Here is a 24,586-nt window from a genome sequence, read left to right on the forward strand (position 1 = left end):
AGTTTTCACTCTTTCTTCCCCTCTTACCTACATCCCATAAATCAGATCAAAAGTTGTCCCTTCTGGGGCATGTATAAGGTGAATGGTGAAGGAATTAATGAGCCAGCTCTTGATGCATTGTAGCACACATTAAATTATTATCAGGGTTGTGTCATGCAGAAGGCCCAAGCTTGGAAGGCACTTCAGATCCACCCTGGAGCCACATGACAGAGCTATCTGTTGCCAAAGTTAACTGCAGTTGCTATTGCTTGAGTCAAGAGCAGAAAGGAGTTCAGTGTTGTTGGCTTCACAATCAAGGAACTGAGTGTTGGTGGGTTCACAATGGAGAACTTGCAAGGGGAAAAAAACACTAAAATGAAGAGAGTCCCCTCAAAAAGCAGGAGCATCTTCATGGTACCACCTGGGTCTGGCACCTCCATTCTATAGGTGAAGATCATCTGGAAAAATCGAACAGGTCAACAGGGACAATGAGAATGGAAGCTGAGGGTCTCAATCAATCGCTACTCACTATCCAGTATTACCTATGAAAATAAAACAAGGAAAAGTGCATTTCTTCCTGTCCACGTCTAATCACTTCCTTTCCCACGGACATATGGTTGGATAAGTAGGCAAGACCTACAAAAATGTGCTACTGAGGCAGTTTGTCAGGGTGCAGGTTTGATCTGACCTAGCAGCCACTAGGATGTGACCTTTGAGGAAGGGGGATGACCCTCTCTCCTGTCCCTGCTTCCTGACTTCATACTCTCAGAGACTACTCTTAAAAGAACTTTTAGTATTTTATGATAACCTGAATGAATACACTTCCCCGGATGATGTGATTATAACTCAGCACATCACTGATGCATTAATAGGCAGAGGGCAAACCAGGTGACCTTTCCTGTGCTATTTTTACATTCAGGAAGTTTTACAAGTGAAAAATATCAATGACCTACTGTCTGGGTTTATTAGACTTGGCATAATTTCATCCTCCGAGGACTGAGGCCATACGGGTCAAACAGATTTTCACTTAAGTTTTTAAAGGAACCCTACCTCTTATCCTAGTAGTCTCTTATCTAGTATCATGTATTAAGCCACTGCTGCCTCTCTCCCATCTCCCAGCCATTTAGGGGAAAAAGCGTACTAGACAGAATTCCCTGCTGGACCATGGTTCCTGGATGTAAAAGGAAGGTTAGGGAGGTCTCCTGGGTGGTCCTCCAGCTACTAAATGCCCAGCTCCTTTTCACTGTACATCCACACCTCTGTATGTAGCCTGCCATTTTGTAACTGGGGAGTACTTGTTACCCAGCAGATTCTGGCTGTTTGTGTTGTTCCTGAATCTGTCCCTGCTGCTCCCTCCTCCTCCTGAGTGAGAGCTTTGATCACTGAGGAATAGCTTTGGCACCGTTGGGATTAATTTCTTGTTCCCAAGCAACTCATCACTCAAAACCCCAGGAGGTCTGAAGGACAAGTTCTCTGCTACCACTCTGCACTGGGAAGATTCCCATCTCCTTGCACTTCCCTTCCCCCAACCTCCTTCCTTTCTCCAAAAAGCCATCCAGTCACCAAAATTCTCTTCATCTCCCCCACCACTAGGTTGTAATGCAGAGGAGTACAGATGGAAAGTTGCAGCCCAAACAGATAGCTTGAACCAACTTTATTACTCCTCACAATGGGAAGAAAACAGCTACTAGCAAGGACAGTCTTGATGTATGCCAGGGGTGCATTGGAGCCAGTTCATACTGTTCACAAGAGCCCATTATTTCAGTGTGGGCATTTCCACCCCAGAAATGAACAAATGTTACAAATCAAAATCCATTTATTTGTTTTATTGATTGTCTAGACTTAATGTTGAGAAAGAAAATGTTAATAAATCAGATTAAATTTTAAAATGTGTCCTACCTATTGTTTGTGTTTTTTTTTTTTCAGAGAACCAGTTGCTAAACATTTGCCAGCACAAAACCATTGTGTGGCCTTTCTGCTCATACTGGGCAGCACATAGTCAGAGGAAGGCAGTGGACAAGGAAGTATCCATTTTCCAGTTGAAGTCAAATCCCTCAAGTCCAAAACTTTTATAGAATTTTGAACAAAGGGACAACATGATACCAATAAGAGACTTCCCTGTTATCTATAGGAACTGTAAAGTGAGAGTATTTTTTTAATTGCCTAAGAGAGGTAAAGAATGAGGGGTGGAGAAGTTGAGAACTTTTCACTAAAGGTACTATTTCTATGAATGGCTGAAGAGCATTAATGCTCTGGTCTCTGAGTTTATTAGCCTTGGCATACTTCTATCCTGGGGGATTGAGGCTATATACCAGTCAAACAGGTTTTCGCCAGTTATTTGACACTGTTATAGAAATCAAATATTTTCATTAACTTTGTTTATAGAATATCAGCTACTACTAGAGATAGCTCAGAATTTAAAATCCAAAGAAATAGATTATCTGCTCCAGGCATTTTCCTATGGTGTTCTTTTTTTTCTTTTTTTTTTTTTAGAAATAGATTATCAATATAATTATACTTTTACTTAATTTTTTAGAAATTTGGTTGCTTTTTAAAATTTATATTTAGTTAATTTCAGTCATTTAACTTTGAGATTAGGAAGCAGAAATCAAGGCACTATTCACTGGAACAGCTGGGAGTGGTTAGTAGTCATCATTAGGTTCCAAAGAAAGATAAAAAGTGACAGAAAGAAGGAACATTGGAAATCAGAAGCTGAAACAAAGCTGCCCAACTCTTCTGGGTTCCATTTTCCCCAAAGAATGATTGCAAAGCAAATCCATGTGGAGATATACAGAAAAGGTCACAGTGAGTCACTTCTCCAGCTCACCTTAGCATAGGGGACAGAGCTGGACCAGGAGCAGACTGAACAAAAACTTTAAGAATCATTGGACAGGGGCAGCTAGGTGGCACAGTGGATAAAGCATCAGCCCTGGATTCAGGAGTACCCGAGTTCAAATCTGGCCTCAGACACTTAACACTTATTAGCTGTGTGACCCCAGGCAAGTCCCTTAACCCCAATTGCCTGGCCCAAAGAAAAAAAAAAAGAATCATTGGACTGTCTGATTGACGTGTCAAAAAAGAAGGAAGGAAGGAAGGGAGAGAGAGAGAGAGAGAGAAAGAAAAAGAAAGAAAAGAAAGAAAGAACGAGTGGTAAAAAGTGAAAGCTTTTAACAAGTTGGTTAGGATAACTGAAAGACGCCAGTTTTTGAAGGACCACCCTTTCCGGGAGGACACCATGACGAACTGCCCATGCATCTGCAAAGCACTCCACTTCTGGGGTGCGAGCTTAAAAGGCAAGGAGAGAACGGAAGTGAGGTCTCTCTCTTTTTCGCCCTCCTCGCCGGCTGGCTTGCTCTGCACACACAGACACTCACTCAGGTTCAACTCGGCCTGGTCCTCCATAACAGCATGTGCGGTTCTCAGCCTCAGAGGTGGCCTTGGGTTTTTGGTGAGTTCTATACGGAATATAGACTAAGCTTAGATCTAAGACTATTTATTTGTATTTCTACTTTCCTATCTCTCTAATCAACATCACCTTGTTTTGTTGGCTAAGTAATTCCCAAACAATAAAAGCTCTAACTAAAGCTCAGAGGCTTCTTTCACTTACTGGTCTGGGAGATATATAAGGGAAAAGTTAAAGGGGAGTTTAATGCTCTTATATCCAATTTTAAATCTCACAAAAGAAAGGAAGAAAGAAAGGAAACCTAGACATATTTTAAGAAAAATGCCCAGATCTCTTAAAACTAGAGGGCAAACTAGGTGGAGCCACAATGCCAGAGAAAAGGCAGGAACTTGCCTGACCTCTCCCAAATTCCCCTCCAAACAATGTTAAAGAATGCCTCAAAACAAATTGTAGAGTGGCAGAATCCACAAAAGGATGGGGTGAAACAATTTTACAGCCGAAGACTACTCAGAAGGACTATGGGAAAAGTCTGTCTCACTTGGGGAAAAGGGGAGCACAGCACAGCTAAGGTGGTGTTGAGGCAAACCAGTGGGAGGTCCCAGGGCCCTAGTGCAGGAAGCAAGGTGCCAGGTACAGAGACCCTGGCACATAAAGCTTGGGACAGTGCCTTGACCATAGTAAAGCTACTCTCAGAGGGGATTCTGGGAAGATGGCAGAGTAAATCAAAAAACTTTTGGCTCTCCACATTTCCTCCATGAAAAAAAAAGAGACTAAAGCCTCAAAGTAGCAGAAATAAACTCAAGGTAAAGCAGATGTCCTCCTAAGGCGATTAAAGAAGACACCAGGAAAGATCTGGTCTTTGGGGTTAGTGTCTGCCTGAGTGAAGTGCAAACACCTCCAGGCTGCCTCAGCAGAACCAACAAACAACAAGCTCTGTAGGCAATGGGGTTGAGAGACAGCCACAGTCTTAGAAACTTTCATTTCACAGTGTGGAGGGTCTGACTGTTGAGTTGTTGTTGTTTGTCCTTCATCATGAAAGATGATTGGGGTGATGTCATGGTTTGCACTGAATTGGATTTAAGTAAGGGAGGGCTGGCTGTGCAAGGTCACCAACCTCACTCTCCTTCATAGCCATCTGGTTCGAGTGGCAAGATATACATCAGAATGACGGGAGATGATGGCCCCAGATGTTTAAGGCAATTGGGGTCAAGTGACTTGCCCGGGGCCACACAGCTAATAAGTGTCTAAGGTGAGGTTTGAACTCACATCCTCCCAACTTCTCTGTCCATTGCACACATAGCTGCCCTTATGGTTGAGTATGAGAAGATTGAAAGACCTTCCACTGTTGAAGGATGACAAGCATAGCTGTGCTGGCCAGACACATCCTGGGCCATGACTGGGGAGAAGGAGCAAACACACAAGCACACAAGGCGAGTACAGTAGTGAGGGGTGGGGGGGAACCTTGTGGGCTGTGGACACCTGCAGGAGAGCAGAGTCCCTGGTTTCAGTTCCAGGGCAGAGAGGACATGTAGTTTGCAGTCATCAGAGGGACCACAGGGAGCAAGATCATTTGTGGAACAGTGTGGCTAGGAGCCTAGCTATGGTTTAGGAATGAAGAGGAGAGCTTTAGGTTGGGCCCTGAGACAGACCTCAGAAAATAACTGCTAAATAAATAAATAAATATGAGCAAACAAAGAAGAAAGAAGCCAACCATTGATAGTTACTATGAGGATAGAGAAGATCTGGGTTCATATTCGGAGGAAAATAATGGAGCTAAAAAAGTCATTCCTTTTTCAATAAGAAATGTCGAGTGGTCCCAAGCACAGAAAGCATTCTTAGAAGAACGTTAAAAAGACTTAGAGGGGCAGCTAGGTGGTGCAGTGGATAGAGCACCGGCCCTGGAGTCAGGAGGACCTGAGTTCAAATCCAGCCTCAGACACTTAACACTTACTAGCTGTGTGACCCTGGGCAAGTCACTTAACCCCAATTGCCTCACACACACACACAAAAAAAGACTTAGAAAACCAAATAAGAGAGATTGAGGAAAAATTGGGGGAAAATAACATTCCAAGAAAATTATGAAAAGAAAGCCATCCAACTTGAAATAGAGAACCAAAAACTTAAGAAAATAATTCCTTGAAAACTGGAATTTGGGGGCAGCTGGGTGGCGCAGTGGATAGAGCACCAGCCCTGAAGTCAGGAGGACCTGAGTTCAAATCTGACCTCAGACACTTAACACTTACTATTTGTGTGACCCTGGGCAAGTCACTTAACCCCAATTGCCTCACACAAAAAAAAAGAAAAGAAAAGAAAACTAGAATTTGGCAAGGGGAAGATAATGACGTTCTTAGATAACAAGAAATCATATAACAAAAACAAAACAAAGGAAAACAAGAGAAAACAAAACCTCTCATCAAAAAAACAACTGATCTGGAGAACACATTGAGGAGAAAAGACAATAATAATCAGACTACCTGAAAATTACAATAAAAAATAATCTTGATACAATATTACAAGAAATTATCGAGGAAAATTGCCCTGAAGTTCTAGAACAAGAAGACAAAACAGAAATAGAAAAAATACACCAATCACCACCAGAACGAGATCCCAGGAGAAAAACCTGTATGAATATTATAGCCAAGTTTCAAAGCTCCCAGATTAAGGAGCAAATACTGGAAGCAACAAGAAAAAAAAATTAAATATCATGGAGCTACAATAAGGGTTACACAAGACCTAGCAGTTACTATGCTGAATGACCAAAGGTCTTGGGATACTACATTCCATAGAGCAAAACAGCTATAGGGTTACAATCAAGGGTAACTTATCTAGCAAAGGTAGGTATAATCCTGAAAAATGACAATGACGACAACAAAAGGTATACATTCAATTAATTGACTTTCAGGCTTTGTAACAAAAAACCCAGGACTTAAGGGGAAATTCAATATATAACATCCAGGAGAAATATAAGGTAAACATTAAAAACCAATTATAAGGAACTCAATAAGGACCAAGTGTTTACTTCTTATATGTGAAAATGTAAGTAGTACCTTTATGATTGTCATTATTATTTGAGTGGTTTGATAGAAACACTTTGGCTGAACTGAGTATGATGGGGTGATTCTAAAAAAATTAAACTCTAGGGGAAAATGAAAAGGAGTGATCACCTCATAAAATGAGGCATGTAAGGAAAAATTGATACAAAAGTTAGTAGGGGGAGGGTGGGTAGCGATGGAACTACTCTCATGAATGGGTAAAAAGAGGAAAGGGAGGGGGAGAGAAAATAGAGGTGTGGGTAGAGTAAGGAATAGGAGGGCAAGTTAGTGAGTATAAGTAAAGCAGAAGAGTGAAGAGGGATAGAATAAATAGGGTGTGAAGGATAGTGAGGGGAAAAAAGGAAGGAGGAAAATAGACAATAAGTAATTGTAGCTAAGAATGTGAATGGCATGAATTTACCCATAAAACAGAAATGGATGGCCACATAAAAATATGAATTCAACAGTATTTTGCTTTCAGAAAACATTACTCAAAGGGTAGGTAAAGCCAATATAATTTTTTAAATGACAATTTTTGACCAACTAATCTATGGACTCAAGGTCATCCCAATTAAATTATAAAAAATGTTTTTTACTTTGTTAGAAAAAAAATAACAAATCTCATTAGGAAGAACAAAAGGTCAGAAACTCTAAAGAAACCAGGAAAAAATATGTAAAGGAAATAGTTTCAGAAGTATCAGATCTTAAGCTATATTATATGATGAGAGCATTATTGAAGTATAAAATGGATAATTTTGATTATTTTAAATTCAATTTTTCTTGTATAAAGAAAACTTATATGCCCCAAAATAGGAGGAGTGCAGAAAATTGGGAGGGGGGGCGGAATGGTGTGATTGAGTTGGAATATTGCTGTGGTATAGGAGATAATGAGCTGGTTGACTTGGAAAAACTTGGAAAGGCTTGCACTTGTGAAAGAAGATGCTATCTACCTTCAGGGAAACATGATGAGTGGAAATAAGCATAGCACAATCTTAAATATATGTGTATGAGTGTATATGTGTATAGATACCTATATGTAAATAGAGACAGAAAGATAGATAGATAGATAGATAAATAGATAGATAGATAGATAGATAGATAGATAGATAGATAGATAGATAGATAGATAGATAGATAGATAGATAGATAGATAGATGTACATGCTTAATTGCAGCCTTCTGGGGGGGGATAATAAAGTTAAAGTATACAACAAATGATGAGGACTGATTGATGAGGAGGAGGATTGATGGATGATGATGCTGGTAAAAGGTATGGTACTTACTTTACTCGGCTATTGTGAAGAAAATTCTTTGTCAAGTTTAAGGTACTATATAAAAGTTATCCATTACTGTTGTTGCAATAATCAACCTCATGGGTTTATTGTAAGGAAATCTCTCTTTAAAGTACTACATAAATGTAGTTTACTATTAAAAAAAAATGATGAGCAGGATACTATCAGAAAGACCTGGAGGGACCTACATGAGCTGATGCAAAGTGAAATCTACTGTATACAAAGTAACAGTAATATTGTGAAGTGGTCCGCTGTGAATGACTCGGTTATTTTCAGCAATACAATGATCCAAGACAGCTCTGAAGGTCTTATGAAAAATGCAACCCATCTACAGAGAGAGATCTGATGGTATTTGAATACCGACTGAAACATAATTTCTTTTGTTAGTTACTTTATCAGAAACAAAACAAACAAACAAACAAAAATGATGAGCAGGATGCTATCAGAAAAACCTGGAAAGACCTACATGAACTGATGCAGAGTAAAATGTACTGTATACAAAATAACAGCAATAGTGTAAGATGACCTGCTGTGAATGACTTGGTTATTTTCAGCAATGCAATGGTTCAATATAACTCTGAAAGACCTATGAAAATTGCAGTCCATCTACAGAGAAAGAACTGATGGTATCTGAAAACAGACTGAAGCAGAACTTTTTTTTTGATAGTTCCTTAATCTGAAGTTTTGTTTTTGCCTGTTTTATTTCACAACCTAGCTAATCTGGAGATGTTTTGCATGACTACTCATGTATAACTTATTTTGAATTGCTTGAGTTCTGGGGTGGGGGGAGAGGGAGAAAGAGAAGTTGGAAAACAAAGTTTTAAAAAATTGATGTCAAAATTTATTTTTACATGTATTTTGGAAAATAAAATTCTAAATAAGAAAAATAAGTATTTTTTTAAAGTGCACAGCAAAAAACAACAAGGAAGCAAAGAAAAGGTAGGCAGATTTGAAAACAATGTATAGTGTGTATTATACAGGTTTTCTTGAAATAGAAATTTATTGTTTTATATTGAATCTTCTCCTAGGTTTTGCTGTGCACATGGCAACATTTTTTTTCTTTTTTAATTTTGGATTTAAGTTTAAAAGAAAAGAAAATTGCCATACTTACACACAAAGCTACTATAGTGATAGTTAAGCTCAAAATACAAACTCAGAAGAGGTCAATGTCAAAACACCTATAATGTGAAGCCTCAAAGAGAAATTCGAATTAATCTCAGGCCCAAAAAAGAACTACTGGAAAAGCTCAAACAGGATTTTAAAAATCAAATAAGAGGGGTAGAAGAAAAACTGGGAAAAGAAATAAAAATGATGCAAGAGATTCATAAAAACAACAGCTTAGTAAAGGAAGCACAAAAAAAGGGGGGGAAGTAGACAAAAGTCCACTGAAGAAAACAACTCCTTAAAAAGCAGACTTGGCCAAATGGAAAAGGAAGTATAAAATCCTTAAAATTAGAATTTCAGGGCAGCTAGGTGGCCCAGTGGATAAAGCACCGGCCCTGGATTCAGGAGGATCTGAGTTCAAATCCGCCCTCAGACACTTAACACTTCCTAGCTGTGTGAAGCAAGTCAGTTAACCCTCATTGCCCTACTAAAAAAAAATTTTTTTAAAACCTTCTTTAAAAAAAAATTAAAATTGCAACACCCATTCCTAATAAAAACACTAGAGAGCATAGGAATAAATGGAACTTACCTTAAGATAATAAGTAATATTTATCTAAAACCACCAGCGAGCATTATGTGTTATGGGGATAAGCTAAAAGTCATCCCAGTACAATGAGGGGTGAAGCAAGGGTGCCCATTATCATCTTAATTATTTAATATTATAATAAAAATGTTACCTATAGCAATAAGAGAAGAAAAAGAAATTAAAGGAATTAGAATAGGTAATGAGGAAACAAAATTATCACTCTTTGCAGATGATATGATGTTATACTTAGAAAATCCTAGAGAATCAACTAAAAAACTACTTGAAATTAACAACTTTAGCAAAGTTGCAGAATACAAAATAAACCCACATAAATCATCAGCATTTCTATATGTTACCAACAAAGTCCAGCAACAACAGATTAGAAAGAGAAATTCCATTTAAAATAACTGTGACCAATATAAAATATTTGGGAGTTTACCTGCCAAGACAAACCCAAGAACTATATGGCCAGAACTATAAAACACTGTTCATAGAAATAAAGTCTGGGGGGGGGGGGCAGCTAGATGGCGTAGTGGTTAAAGCACCGGCCCTGGATTCAGGAGGACCTGAGTTCAAATCCGGCCTCAGACACTTGACACTTACTAGCTGTGTGACCCTGGGCAAGTCACTTAACCCCCATTGCCTAAAAGAAAGAAAGAAAGAAAGAAAGAAAGAAAGAAAGAAAGAAAGAAAGAAAGAAAGAAAGAAAGAAAGAAAGAAAGAAAGTCTGATGTAAACAATTGGAAAAATATTAATTGCTCATGGATATGCCAAGCCAATAGAATAAAAATGACAGTCCTACCTAAGTTTATTTACTTAGTGCTATACCAATCAAACTATGAAAAAAATATTTTATAGATCCAGAAAAAATAATAAAATTCATGTAGAAAAACAAAAGCTCAAGGATATCAAGGGAATCAATGGGAAAAAAAAGTCTGAAAGAAGGTTGTCTAGCAGTACCAGATCTCAAACTGTATAATAAAGTGGTAATTATCATAACAACAGTACTTAGTACTGGCTAAGAAATAGAGAGGTGAATCAGTGGAATAGAATGGTTACAAATTACACTATAGTAAATGGATGTAGTAATCTAGTACATGATAAACCCAAGCTCTCTAAGCAACCTAGCTGCCCCCTGGTCATTATCTTTCAAGAAATTTTCAAGGAAAACTGCCCTGATATCCTAGAACCATATGATATAATAGTTACTGAAAGAATCCAGTGATGTATTAGTGTGTAAGAAATTCACAATCAAATGTAGAAAGGAAGAAATGTTAAATGCATCCTTTTCAGATCATGATGCAATAAAAATTACATGTGATAAAAGCCTGCAGAAAGATAGATTAAAAACTAATTGGAGGGGGCAGCTAGGTGACACAGTGGATAAAGCATCGGCCCTGGATTCAGGAGGACCTGAGTTCTGATCCGGCCTCAAACACTTGACACTAGCTATGTGACCCTGGGCAAGTCATTTAACCCTCATTGTACTGCCAAAAAAAGAAAAATAAAAAGAATGAGTGGGTCAAAGTACTAGAGGGCAAAGTGAGAATAAAAAAAATTCACCAATCCTCTCCTTAAAGAAACCTCCAGTGGCAGCTAGGTGGCGCAGTAGATAAAGTACTGGCTCTGGATTCAGGAGGACCTGAGTTCAAATTCGACCTTAGACACTTGATGCTAGCTGTGTGCTGTGTGACCCTGGGCAAGTCACAACCCTCATTGCCCCCCCCCAAAAGAATGTTAAAAAGAAACCTCCAGATGAAAACACCTAGAAACATAACAGCCAAAAATCTAGTTTCCAGTTCTAAAAAAAAATTCTACAGGCAGCCAGAAGGAAAGAATTCAGGTACTAAAAACTAGAGTCAGGATCATACACAATTTAGCAGCCACTACTATAAAGGAGCAGAGAACTTGGAATGCAGAAACTTTGAAGTGCAAGCACAGGATTGAAGAGAAACATAATAAAGTAAATATGAATGAATAATAAAAAATTAAACAAGGATAAACTACTTAATTCAAATACGTGGAGATGATATACATGTCCCCACGGAACTCTATCATCATCAGAGGTCATAGAAGGAGTACAGTTGAAGAAGACAGAAACATTTCTGTTATAGCTTGATGATCTTAAGGAAAGAATGGAATGAGAGGAAGAGGAATAAACTGGGTCGGGGGAGGAAAGTCAGGGGAAATTATGCCACATAATCAAGGCACACAAGTAGACATCTGTTCAAACAAGGAGAAAGTACTGAACTAGTCAAATGAAGGAAGAATACATACACACATAGACACACAAATAGAGTTGGATATAGAAATACCTTTTACCTAACAGTGAAATAGGAGGGAAAAGGAAGAAGGGGGCAGTGGGAATTTAAAGGAAGCTAAAGAGGATAAGGCCTAAGCAAAACAATATCTAAAGATGCACAATGATGCTTAATAGTTCTTTGAAGTGGCAAAGAATGGGAATCTGAAGGGGTACCCATAAAGGATGAGAAAAGGCAAACAAGATATAGTTTATTAAGATGATGTAATACTATTATGCTTATCTCTTATCAGCATAATGACCAACCATGATTCCAGAGGGCTAATGATGAAACATGCTATCTCATGAAAGAGAGGCAAAGGATTCAGAATGTAAAATGAGACAAGTACTTTTTGGACATAGCCAGTGTGGACATTTGTTTTGATCAACCATATATACATACACACACACACACACATATATGCATATATACATATACATATATACACACATATAAATATATATTTGTAATAGGTTTTGTTTTTCTTGTGTTCTCAAGAGGATGGGGAGGGGGAGATTTTGACTGATTAAAATCTTAAAAATGAAATAAAGCACTCTAAAAAATCATCAGTTGCAAAAAAGACTATAAAACAGTGTCATTTTTTCATTTTGTTTATTTAAATATTTGTTTCATAAATAAAAACAACTTAAAGGTATCAATATTGAAGAATGCTGAATAATTTTTTCTCTCCACAGAGACTTCTGAAGGCAAACATTGATAAGATTTAGTATAAAGAAGAATAGAGACCCAACTAAACTGGAACCCCAAGACATCCAGTTTAAGATGAAAAACCAGGAAAGAGCATTGTGCCTATGGAGATGATAAACAGTATTAAAGACTATAGTGGGGTGAGGAAAGATGAGGTTTGAGAAAAGGCTATTTATTCCGGCTATTAAGTAGTAACTGGGGGCAGCTAGGTGGCACAGTGGATAGAGCACCGGCCCTGGAGTCAGGAGTACCTGAGTTCAAATCCAGCCTCAGACACTTAACACTTACTAGCTGTGTGACCCTGGGCAAGTCACTTAACCCCAATTGCCTCACACACATTTAAAAAAAAAGAAGAAGTAACTGGGAGGGCAGCTAGGTGGTGCAGTGGATAAGGCACCGGCCCTGGATTCAGGAATACCTGAGTTCAAATCCAGCCTCAGACACTTGACACTTACTAGCTGTGTGACCCTGGGCAAGTCACTTAACTCCCATTGCCCTGCAAAAACAAACGAACAAACAAAAGAACAACAAAAAAAAACAATAAGTAGGCGGAGCCAAGATGGCAGAGAGGAAGCAACAAGCTGCCTGAGCTCTCCTTCTGTTCACTCAAAACGAACATTAAATCAAGCCTCTGGACAGATTCTGAAACTACAGAACCTGCAAAGAGACAGAGAGACACAGTCCTCCAACCAGAGATAATTTAGAAGACTTCAGGAAAAGGTCTGTCTGACTTGGGCAAAAAGGAGGCCCAGCGCAGGGCAGTAGCCCAGCGCTGAGGGGGTCAGGGTAAGTCAGCAGGAGCTGCGGGCCACAGCCGAACAAGTGAGGCCCCTGGAACCTGGTTCAAAAATCTGGTGGCCAAGAAGGACAGTGGAAAAACCTACCTGCACTGGCCGAGAGGGCCACAAACAGGTCAGGCGGGATCAGACGCCGGGGTCCAGCGCCTGGCTGGCCGAGCACAGACAGGAAATGCAGGGCGGGGGATCTCCACACACCATAAAGGCCTCAGAGTAAAAACCCGGTCACACAGCACCTATAGCCCTGCACAAGAAGCCCAAAACAGGGACCCTGGTGCCCCCAGAGCAGAAATCAACTTAAAGAATAAATAAATAAGCTGCAATAATGAGTAAGAAGCAAAAAGGAGCCCTCTCCATTGAGAGCTTCTGTATCAATAGGGAAGAAGCCAACACAAACTCAGATGAGGACAATAGCCTCAAATTGCCTACATGTGAAGCCTCACGAGGGAAGGTGAATTGGTCCCAAGAACAAAAAGCCTTCCTGGAAGAGCTCAAAAAGGATTTTAAAAATCAATTGCAAGAAGTAGAAGAAAAAATGGGGAGAGAAATGAAAGCAAAACGAGAAAACTATGAAAAAAAGAATCAGCAGCTTGGAAAAGGAAGCACATAATTTCACTGAAGAAAACAAAGCCTCAAAAAAATTCATTTGGCCAAATGGAAAAAAAAGGTGCATAATCTCACTGAAGAAAACAATACCTTAAAAAATTCACTTGGCCAAATGGAAAAAAAGGTGCATAATCTCACTGAAGAAAACAATGCCTGGGACAGTTGGAAGATAAGGAATCCATGAGACACCAGGAATCAGTCAAGCAGAATTTAAAAAATGAAAAAATAGAAGAAAATGTGAAATACCTCATTGGAAAGACAACTGACCTGGAAAACAGATCAAGGAGAGACAATTTGAGAATCATTGGACTGCCTGAAAGCCATGACCAGAAAAAGAATCTAGACACCATATTCCAGGAAATTATTAAGGAAAACTGCCCTAATATCATAGAATCAGAGGATAAAATCATCATTGAAAGAATCCACCGATCACCTCCTGAAAGAGACCCCAAAAGGAAAACTCCAAGGAATATTGTAGCCAAATTCCAGAATTATCAGGTGAAGGAGAAAATACTCCAAGCAGCCAGAAAGAAGCAATTTAAATATCATGGAGCCACAGTCAGGATTGCTCAGGACCTGGCAGCTTCAACATTAAAGGACTGAAAGGCTTGGAATATGATATTCCGGAAGGCAAAGGAGCTTGGATTGCAGCCAAGAATCTATTACCCAGCAAAAATGTGCATTTTCTTCCAGGGGAAAAGATAGACATTTAATGACATTGGGGACTTTCAATCTTTCCTGGTGAAAAGACCAGAACTGAATAGAAAATTTGATCTCAACATACAAGACTCAAGAGAAGTTTAAAAAGGTAAACAGAGGGGGAAAAAATTGTTACCCTATTAGGTTAAACTGTTTATATCCCTACACAGGAAGATAATACTCATAACTCTTAAAAACTGTAAATGTATTTGGGCAGAGAGAAGGACTTTATAGAGAGGGTATAAATATAAATTGTCTTTGATGTGATGATACAAAAGAATTAAGGGGTTAAAAAGGGAGTCTATGGGGAGGAGAGGAAAGGGGAGGTGGAATGGGATGAATTATATCATATGAAGAGGTGGAAAAAAAAACCTATTACAATAGAGGGAAAGAAAGGAGGGGGGAACATTGTTTCAACCCTATTCTCATTAGATTTGACTCAAAGAGGGAATAACATATCCGTTCGTTGGGATAAAGAAACTTAACTCATTCTTTAGGGAAACAAAAGGGGAAGGGAAAGGGGGGGGGACTGATAGAAGGGAGGACAAAAGTAAGGGAGAAAAGGGTAAAGAAAAGAGAGGGGGATGATAAAAAGGGAGGGCAGATCGGGGGAGGCAGGGGTAAGAAGTAAAACGTCTGTGAGGAGGAATAGGGTGAAAGAAGGGGGGAAAAGTACAAAGGGGGTAAATAGAATGGAGGGGAATAGACAGTCAATAATAATAACTGTGAATGTGAATGGTATGAACTCTGCTATAAAATGGAAGCGAATTGCAGAGTGGATTAAAAACCAGAACCCTACAATATGCTGTTTACAAGAAACACATTTGAAGCAGAGAGATACACACAGAGTAAAGGTAAAAGGCTGGAGCAGAATATATTATGCCTCAGCTAAAGTAAAAAAGGCAGGGGTAGCAATCCTTATCTCAGACAAAGTGCAGGCAAAAATAGATCTCATTAAAAGAGATAAGGAAGGAAATTACATCTTACTTAAAGGTACTATAGATAATGAAGTAATATCAATCTTAAATATGTATGCACCAAGTGGTATAGCATCCAAGTTCTTAGAGGAGAAGTTAAATGAGTTACAAGAGGAATTAGACAGTAATACTATACTAGTGGGGGATCTGAATCTCCCCCTCTCAGAATTAGATAAATCTAGCCAAAAAATAAATAAGAAAGAAGTGAAAGAGGTGACTAGATTACTAGAAAAGTTAGACATGATAGATGTCTGGAGAAAATTGAATGGGGATAGAAAGGAATATACCTTTTTCTCAGCAGTACATGGCACATTTTCAAAAATTGACCATGTATTAGGGCACAAAAACATCCTAGTCAAATGTAGAAAGGCAGAAATAGTAAATGCATCCTTCTCAGATCATGATGCAATAAAAATTACATATAAGAAAGAGCAAGAGAAAAGTAGAATGAAAACCATTTGGAAACTAAATAATTTCATTCTAAAGAATGAATGGGCCAAACAAGAAATCATAGAAACAATCAATAACTTTATCCAAGAGAATGACAATAATGAGACAACATACCAAAATCTATGGGATGCAGCCAAAGCAGTTCTTAGGGGAAAATTTATAGCTCTAAATGCTTACATGAATAAAAAAGAGAAAGACGAGATTAATGAATTGGGCATACAACTTAAAAAGCTAGAAAAAGAACAAATTAGAAATCCCCAATTAGACACTAAATTAGAGATCCTGAAAATTAAAGGAGAAATTAATAAGATTGAAAGCAAAAAAACTATAGAATTAATCAATAAAACTAAGAGCTGGATTTATGAAAAAACCAATAAAATAGATAAAATATTGGTTAATTTGATTAAAAAAAAAGAAAGAAGAAAACCAAATTACCAGTATCAAAAATGAAAAGGGTGATGTTACCACCAATGAAGTGGAAATTAAATCAATAATAAGGAATTATTTTGCCCAACTGTATGCCAATAAATTTGACAATCTAAATGAAATGGATGAATATTTACAAAAATACAAACTGCCCAGGTTAACTGAAGAAGAAATAAAATCCTTAAATAAACCCATATTAGAAAAAGAAATTGAACAAGCCATTAATGAACTCCCTAAGAAAAAATCCCCAGGGCCAGATGGGTGTACAGGTGAATTTTACCAAACATTTAAAGAACAATTAATTCCAATATTATACAAATTATTTGGAAAAATAGGTGAAGAAGGAGTTCTACCAAATTCGTTTTATGACACAAATATGGTGGTGATACCAAAACCAGGCAGAGCAAAAACAGAGAAAGAAAATTATAGACCAATCTCCCTAATGAATATTGATGCTAAAATCTTAAATAAGATATTAGCAAGGAGATTACAGCAAGTGATCACCAGGATAATACACTATGACCAGGTGGGATTTATACCAGGAATGCAGGGCTGGTTCAACATTAGAAAAACTATTAACATAATCAACCATGTCAATAAGAAAACCAACCAAAATCATATGATTATCTCAATAAATGCAGAGAAAGCTTTTGACAAAGTACAACACCCATTCCTAATAAAAACACTAGAGAGTTTAGGAATAGGGGGAGCTTTCCTTAGAATAATAAACAGTATCTACCTAAAGCCATCAGCAAGTATTATATGCAATGGAGATAAATTAGAGACCTTCCCAATAAGATCAGGGGTGAAACAGGGATGTCCATTATCACCCCTATTATTTAATATTGTCCTAGAAATGTTAGCTTTAGCAATCAGAGAAGAGAAAGGAATTAAAGGAATTAGAATAGGCAAGGAGGAAACAAAACTATCACTCTTTGCAGATGATATGATGATATACTTAAAGCATCCTAGAGAATCAACTCAAAAATTACTTGAAACAATTAACAACTTTAGCAAAGTAGCAGGATATAAAATAAATCCACATAAATCATCAGCATTTCTATACATGACCAACAAAGTCCAGCAGGCAAGAGATAGAAAGAGAAATTCCATTTAAAGTAAAGGTAGATAATATAAAATAGTTGGGAGTCTACTTGCCAAGACAAACCCAGGAACTCTATGAACACAACTACCAAACACTCTTCACACAAATCAGATCAGATCTAAAAAATTGGAAAGATATCAATTGCTCATGGATAGGCAGAGCTAATATAGTAAAAATGACAATACTGCCAAAATTAATTTACTTATTCAGTGCCATACCAATCAGACTACCTAAAAATTATTTTACACAGCTAGAAAAAATAACAACAGAATTCATCTGGAGAAACAAAAAATCAAGAATATCCAGGGAAATAATGAAAAAAAAAATTCACAGGAAGGTGGGTTAGCGGTACCAAACCTGGAGCTTTACTATAAAGCGGCAGTCATCAAAACTATCTGGTACTGGCTAAAAAATAGAGTGGTAGATCAATGGAATAGGCTAGGCTCAGGAAATGCAGTAGTAAATGACACTAGTAATGTAGTGTTTGATAAACCCAAAGACTCCAGCTTCTGGGATAGGAACTCAGTATTTGACAAAAACTGCTGGGAAAACTGGAAGATAGTATGGCAGAAATTAGGCATAGACCAACATCTTACACCTTATACTAAAATAAGGTCAAAATGGATACATGATTTAGACATAAGAGGTGATACCATAGGTAAATTAGGAGAGAAAGGAATAGTCTACCTATCAGATCTTTGGAAAGGAAAACAGTTTATGACCAAACAAGAGATAGAGTATATTATAAAATGCAAAATGGATGATTTTGATTATATTAAATTAAAAAATTTCTGTACAAACAGAAACAATGCATCCAAAATTAGAAGGGAGGCAGAAAGCTGGGAAACAATTTTTGAGGCCAGTACTTCTGATAAAGGCCTCATCTCTAAAATATATAGGGAACTAAATCAAATTTATAAGAATCCAAGTCATTCCCCAATTGAGAAATGGTCAAAGGATATGAACAGGCAGTTTTCTGATGAAGAAACCAAAGCTATCTATTCCCATATGAAAAAATGCTCTAAATCTCTAATGATTAGAGAGATGCAAATTAAAACAACTCTGAGGTACCACCTGACACCTATCAGATTGGCTAAAATGACAAAAAAAGAAGATAATAAATGTTGGAGAAGCTGTGGGAAAATTGGAACACTAATTCATCGTTGGTGGAGCTGTGAACTGATCCAACCATTCTGCAGAGCGATTTGGAATTATGCCCAAAGGGCGATAAAGCTGTGCATACCTTTTGACCCAGCAATTCCACTTTTAGGTCTTTTTCCCAAAGAAATCATGGAGAGGGGAAAGGGACCCACATGTACAAAAATATTTATAGCTGCTCTTTATGTGGTAGCAAGGAATTGGAAGTTGAGGGGATGCCCATCAATTGGGGAATGGCTGGACAAGTTGTGGTATATGAATACAATGGAATACTATTGTGCTGTAAGAAATGATGAGCAGGAGGAGTTCAGAGAAACCTGGAGGGTCTTGCGTGAGCTGATGATGAGTGAGATGAGCAGAACCAGAAGAACATTGTACACAGTATCATCAACATTGAGTATTGACCTACTGTGATGGACTATATTCTTCTCACCAATGCAGTGGTACAGAAGACTTCCAGGGAACTCATGATGGAAGAGGATCTCCAAATCCAAGAAAAAAAAAAAAAGAACTGTGGAGTATAGATGCTGATTGAACCATACTATTTCTTTTGTTTTGGGTGCTGTTGTTTTTTTTTTTCTATCTTGAGGTTTTGCATTACTGCCCTGATTTTTTCTCTTATAACAGGATTAATGCAGAAATAGGATTAATGTTATTATGGATATATATGTGTGTATATAGATATATATATATGTATATGTATATAGATATATAGATATAACCTATATCAGATTACCTGCTGTCTAGGGGAGGGGGGGGAGGGAGGGGGGAGGGAGGGAGAAAAATCTGAAATTGTAAAGCTTGTATAAACAAAAGTTGAGAACTATCTTTACATGTAACGGAAAAAATAAAATACCTTATATGTAAAAAAAAAAAAAAAAGAAAGAAAGTGTATACCCCCTTCTAATGCCTTACTTGTTGAATAAATAATTACAATTCTGAAAAAAAAAAAACCAATAAGTAACTAGAAACTTTGGAGAGAAGATTTTCAGTTGAATATAGAATTGCAAGCCACATTACAGAGGGTTTAAAAGACAGTCAAAGGAGAGAAAGTTAAAGAAATGCTAGTAGGAATTGAAGGCTTGAAGGAGCATTTTTAGTGTCTCAGATACTTTGGCCTCACTTTCACAGAGTGAGATTGGCTATAGAACCCCATGGTTCTAAGGGTATCCATGAGGGGTTTAAGTGTCTGTTTTCTAATGTATTGGCTAGGGCCCCCAATGTTAGCTACCAGTGAGTAACACTATAATTCCATTAACCAATTAACATCAATTGTTTTTTTTTTATTATTCAGGATGCTGTTGATTAGGTACTGCTATTAATCATCTAATCAATGACACAGATGTGGTTACTGTTGTTTTATTATGCTCAGAGCAGAAGCTTCACTGACAAAGTCAGTAAGCCCTGTCAGAATGAGTATGATGGAATTTTACATATAACAGAAAAGGAAGGTAAGGGTTTATGTATCAGAAAACAAACAACGGAAAAGGAAGATAAAGATGTCTTCATCATCAAGGTCAGGCCACTAGTTTGTCAAAGGTTGAAGATTATGTCCCAAACTTTTTTTTGCAGGCTTCAGTGGTATACATGACCTGTTTGCTTTAAGCAGTGTTAGGAAGCTCAAAATAGAGTCTGGAGTAGAGCTTTTCTTAGCACAGTTGTGGCCAAAAGCATGAGCCTGAAATTCTTTTATCACACTTCAATGACACAGCAAAAAACAGAAGTATATGGGGTAGCTAGGTGGTGCAGTGAATAAAGCACCAGCCCTGGATTAAGGAGGACCTGAGTTCAAATCCGCCCTCAGACACTTGACACACTAGCTATGTGACCTTGGGCAATTCACTTAACCCTCATTGCCTGGCCAAAAAAAATAAAAAAATAGTGTTTCACGTGTACACTTTCCCCCAGAAAGCTAGTTGTTAAACATTAAGCAGCACACTGCTGTCCATACTCCCAAGTTGGCTCGGCTGCATTTGTGTTAGTCTCTAAGACACCAAGCATTATAGTACTGAAAGGCAGTGAAGAGTTAGACTAAAAGGGCCAGGCCAAGGTTGACTAGTGCCTTTCGAATGTACTAAAATTCCAATTCTATAGTCAATCAAAGAAGATCTGTTTCACCATTTAGTTAGCAGAACAAAGCCAGTTATAGAATATCTGCACGTGCTTCAAAGTCCACACTGGTATTACAGCAGCTGAGTACTCTATGCATACACATTAGTCAATCCCCAGTTATGTAAGGATGGGGAACACCTGGGCATGTTTGTAGGCAGCAAGGAGTGACACAAGGAGACAAAGAAAGTTAAAGGCAGAGAGTGAGAATCCCAGGTGGAAAGGTCTGCTGAGGAACATGGGATGGAGAAATAATATAATTGGATGAAATAGTCACTATTAATAGGATGTGCAAACACTCTGAAATTCTAGTCTAGAATATTCAAAGTCCACATCAGATCTAAATTATGTAACTCTATGTAGGGAAAAGGTTGTTGATTACAACATTACTAAATTAGATACCTAAGTTTATTAATAATTAGCATTTATATGGCATTCTAAAGTTTGCAATGCACTCCATGCATTATTTCACTTGAGTTTTTCATTAGCTCTAAAGATACTGTCCACATTTTATAGAAGAAATTGAAGTTCAGAAGCACTGTGTGACTTACGACAATAAGAAATCATAGAACTTATCCAATTACACATCCAGTTGGTATCAGACATTTATTTGAACACAGATTTTCTCGACTCTATGTACAACACTCTACCCACCACATTATAATATCCTAGTATTAGTATGGTGATTAAGAAGTTGAGAGACATGGTTTCAGGTTAATTTAATCATTTTATTAATAAGGCCTGAAGGTTATTAATAAAAGGATGGTCATTTGGATATCTCTCTCACACCAAAAACTATCATAGGGAGGGCTCACAGCCCACAGTAGGTGGTCAATGAGGCCAGAGAGTTGACTACTCCACTCAAATCACCCTCAGCTTTGGACTATCAATGTATTCCCTCTTCAATGCCCTCCCCCTACCCTCCGCCAAAGGAGAAGCCTTCAACTATATGGACAAAAGGATCTGCCTTCACCCAAGCTTGAGAACACAATGAGCTTCTCCATCCTAGATTAAATTCTTGAGTGATTGAGTGGAGCCTGACCAAGATGAAGAGAATTAATGCCATCTTATTATCAAGTCAGGACTTCAGAAGAAGGAGGTAAGCTCTGAATATCCCCAAGATATTAGTTATTAATGATTTCTCAAACTAGGGAGATCAGCTCATCTCCAACTTAACTACTTAGTAGTCCCTACTTAAAATCACCAAATTACTGATTTGCTTTCACTAGAGCACTTATCTAGATCATTCTTCTGTGGGTAGAAATTTCTTACCAATCACTGGATAAAGATCACAGTTTTCTAATATTTCTAATATCTGTAGTCTACAATCTAGCCACTATACTTTCTTCTACCTTGGCATTAGAGTAAATTTTAAAAGGAAAGGAAGCCGGGCTTAGCTGTCAAAACGGAGGAGATTTGAAGGCCCCTGTCATGGGGAAAAGTGGGGGTCCTTAGGTATTCCTCAATAAAGAATGACACTCTCACACACAATCCAATTAGAATTAAAGTGGGGGCAGCTGGGTGGCAAAGTAGAGCACCGGCCCTGGATTCAGGAGGACCTGAGTTCAAATCTCTCCTCAGACACTTAACACTTACTAGCTGTGTGACCCTGGGCAGGTCACTTAACCCCAATTGCCAAGAAAGAAAGGAAGGAAGGAAGGAAGGAAGGAAGGAAGGAAGGAAGGAAGGAAGGAAGGAAGGAAGGAAGGAAGGAAGGAAGGAAGGAAGGAAGGAAGGAAGGAAGGAAGGAAGGAAGGAAGGAAGAAAGAAAGAGAATTAAAGTGGTCTTTTATTTGGTGCTAGAGAAAGTGACTGAGGGGTAAGTCAAAGACTTTACCCCTGCCCCAGGAAGAAAGTAGATTAGAAACATCCTCCTCCCAGAACAGAAGAAAGGCAAAAGATTTTATAGAGGGTAGATGGGGGGTCCACTTGAAAACTGGGAAGTTCCCTTTTGGGGTGGGGGATAGGGAAAGCTTGGATGCTTGTCATATTCTTGAAAGTGGAGGGGGATTTTTTTTGAAATGATGGTTCTGACCTTTAGAGTTATCTCTGTCTCCTAGCTCCAGTCAGATAGTAGCCAGACCTGATTGACTTTACTGCTATAGAATTTTATCTCCCCATACTTCTTAGGTATATCTGTCCTGATATCTAGTTAGTCAATCTAAACTTTAATAGTCTCTTGGTTCTTTAATATGTCTGTCCTCAGAGCCCGTAGTAATTTGCCACTGCATTTTTCCAGGGCAACTACTAAAAAGAAATTATATGGAAGATCTCACTTCTAGCAATTATTTAAAGCAAGAAGGATTTTGCACTAACCTGAAAAATTGAGCAATGCTTATATTTCTGCCAATGTTTGTATTTCTACCACTGCCAAATGACTACTTATGTTCAAAGCAGAGGTTGGTCTTCTAGGTGAGATCCTTGAAGATAATGTAAATAGGTACCCTACAGGTTATCAGAGAAAATGAAGTATTCCTTAAATAAATGGAAGAAGAATTTCACTATGAAAATAAAGATGAAAAATATCTGAAGAGGCACAGGGGGATCTTAACCTGTGTTAGGAGATTGGGAAGTGGAAAATTGTCACATGAGAAGGAGAAGGATCATTGAGCACTTAGAGCTCAAAAACAGATTAAAAAGCTTTTTCTAGGGGCAGCTAGATGGTGCAGTGGATAGAGCACTGGCCCTGGAGTCAGGAGTACTTGAGTTCAAATCTGGCCTCAGACACTTAACACTTACTAGCTGTGTGAACCTGGGCAAGTCACTTAACCCCAATTGCCTCACTAAAAAAAAAAAGAAAGAAAGAAAGAAAAACTAAAAAAAAAAAAGCTTTTTCTAGAAGAAATGGGAGCTGGACATTCTAGAAAGGAAACACCTATTTTTATAGTAGCAAAAAACAAACAAAGGAAGGAAAATGGGTTTCCATTAATAGAGTGATATCTGAAAAAATTGTGGTTTATAGAGGTAATATAATACTATTGTGTTGGAAGACATTAACAATATGAAGAATTCAGAAAAACTTGGGAAAACATATATGATCTGATGTGAGGTAGACTATGATGACCAAGAGAACAATATGCTGTGAGAATTGGAATGGCACCCCTGCTGGAGAGATACTGTAGGGAAACTCCGCCATGAGGAGAAAGCATGTGATTTAGAGACCATGTGACTTTAGTGTCCAGAAGTTACATCTATAGTGTCCAGAAGTTACATCTATAGAACCACCTGTGGGACTACCAGCCAATTAGCTTGGAGCTGTGTGTGTATGGATGACTCTGTTTCCTGTTGGAGAGGAGGTTTCTGGGAGGAGGAAGGAGCAAGTGGGGGGGGTCACTCTTTTGCTGGGACCTTGTGTGGAGTGGAGCAGAGATGCTGGCTCCCTTAGGCATCTTGGCCTCTTTTTTAAAAATCAGTTCAGGGGGCAATTAGGTGGCGCAGTGGATAGAGCACCGGCCCTGGATTCAGGAGGACCTGAACTCAAATCTGGCCTCAGACACTTGACACTTACTAACTGTATGACCCTGGGCAAGTCACTTAACCCTCATTGCCCTGCAAAAAAAAAAAAAGTCACCCAGGGAGGAGGAGTGGTATGGCTCATCTAATCCCACTACTCTTTTTCTAATTCATCCAAGGGACTTGTTAAATCCCCATAAAGGGGTCACATGGTTTGTCATAATGATAATATAATCTATCATCAAAGTGTATGTTTAGGTAGTTTTTAACATTTATTTGTATTGAAATAAAATTTATCTGAGCTTTTTAAAAAAATGTGTGATATGTTCCTATAAGACTAGTGTAAGGAATGGTAAATCTCAGAATGAGCTGAAGCCATCCAGGAAGACAAAGGGGCTATTGT

The sequence above is a fragment of the Dromiciops gliroides genome, chromosome 6 (assembly GCF_019393635.1).
Source record: "Dromiciops gliroides isolate mDroGli1 chromosome 6, mDroGli1.pri, whole genome shotgun sequence".
NCBI lineage: Eukaryota > Metazoa > Chordata > Mammalia > Microbiotheria > Microbiotheriidae > Dromiciops > Dromiciops gliroides.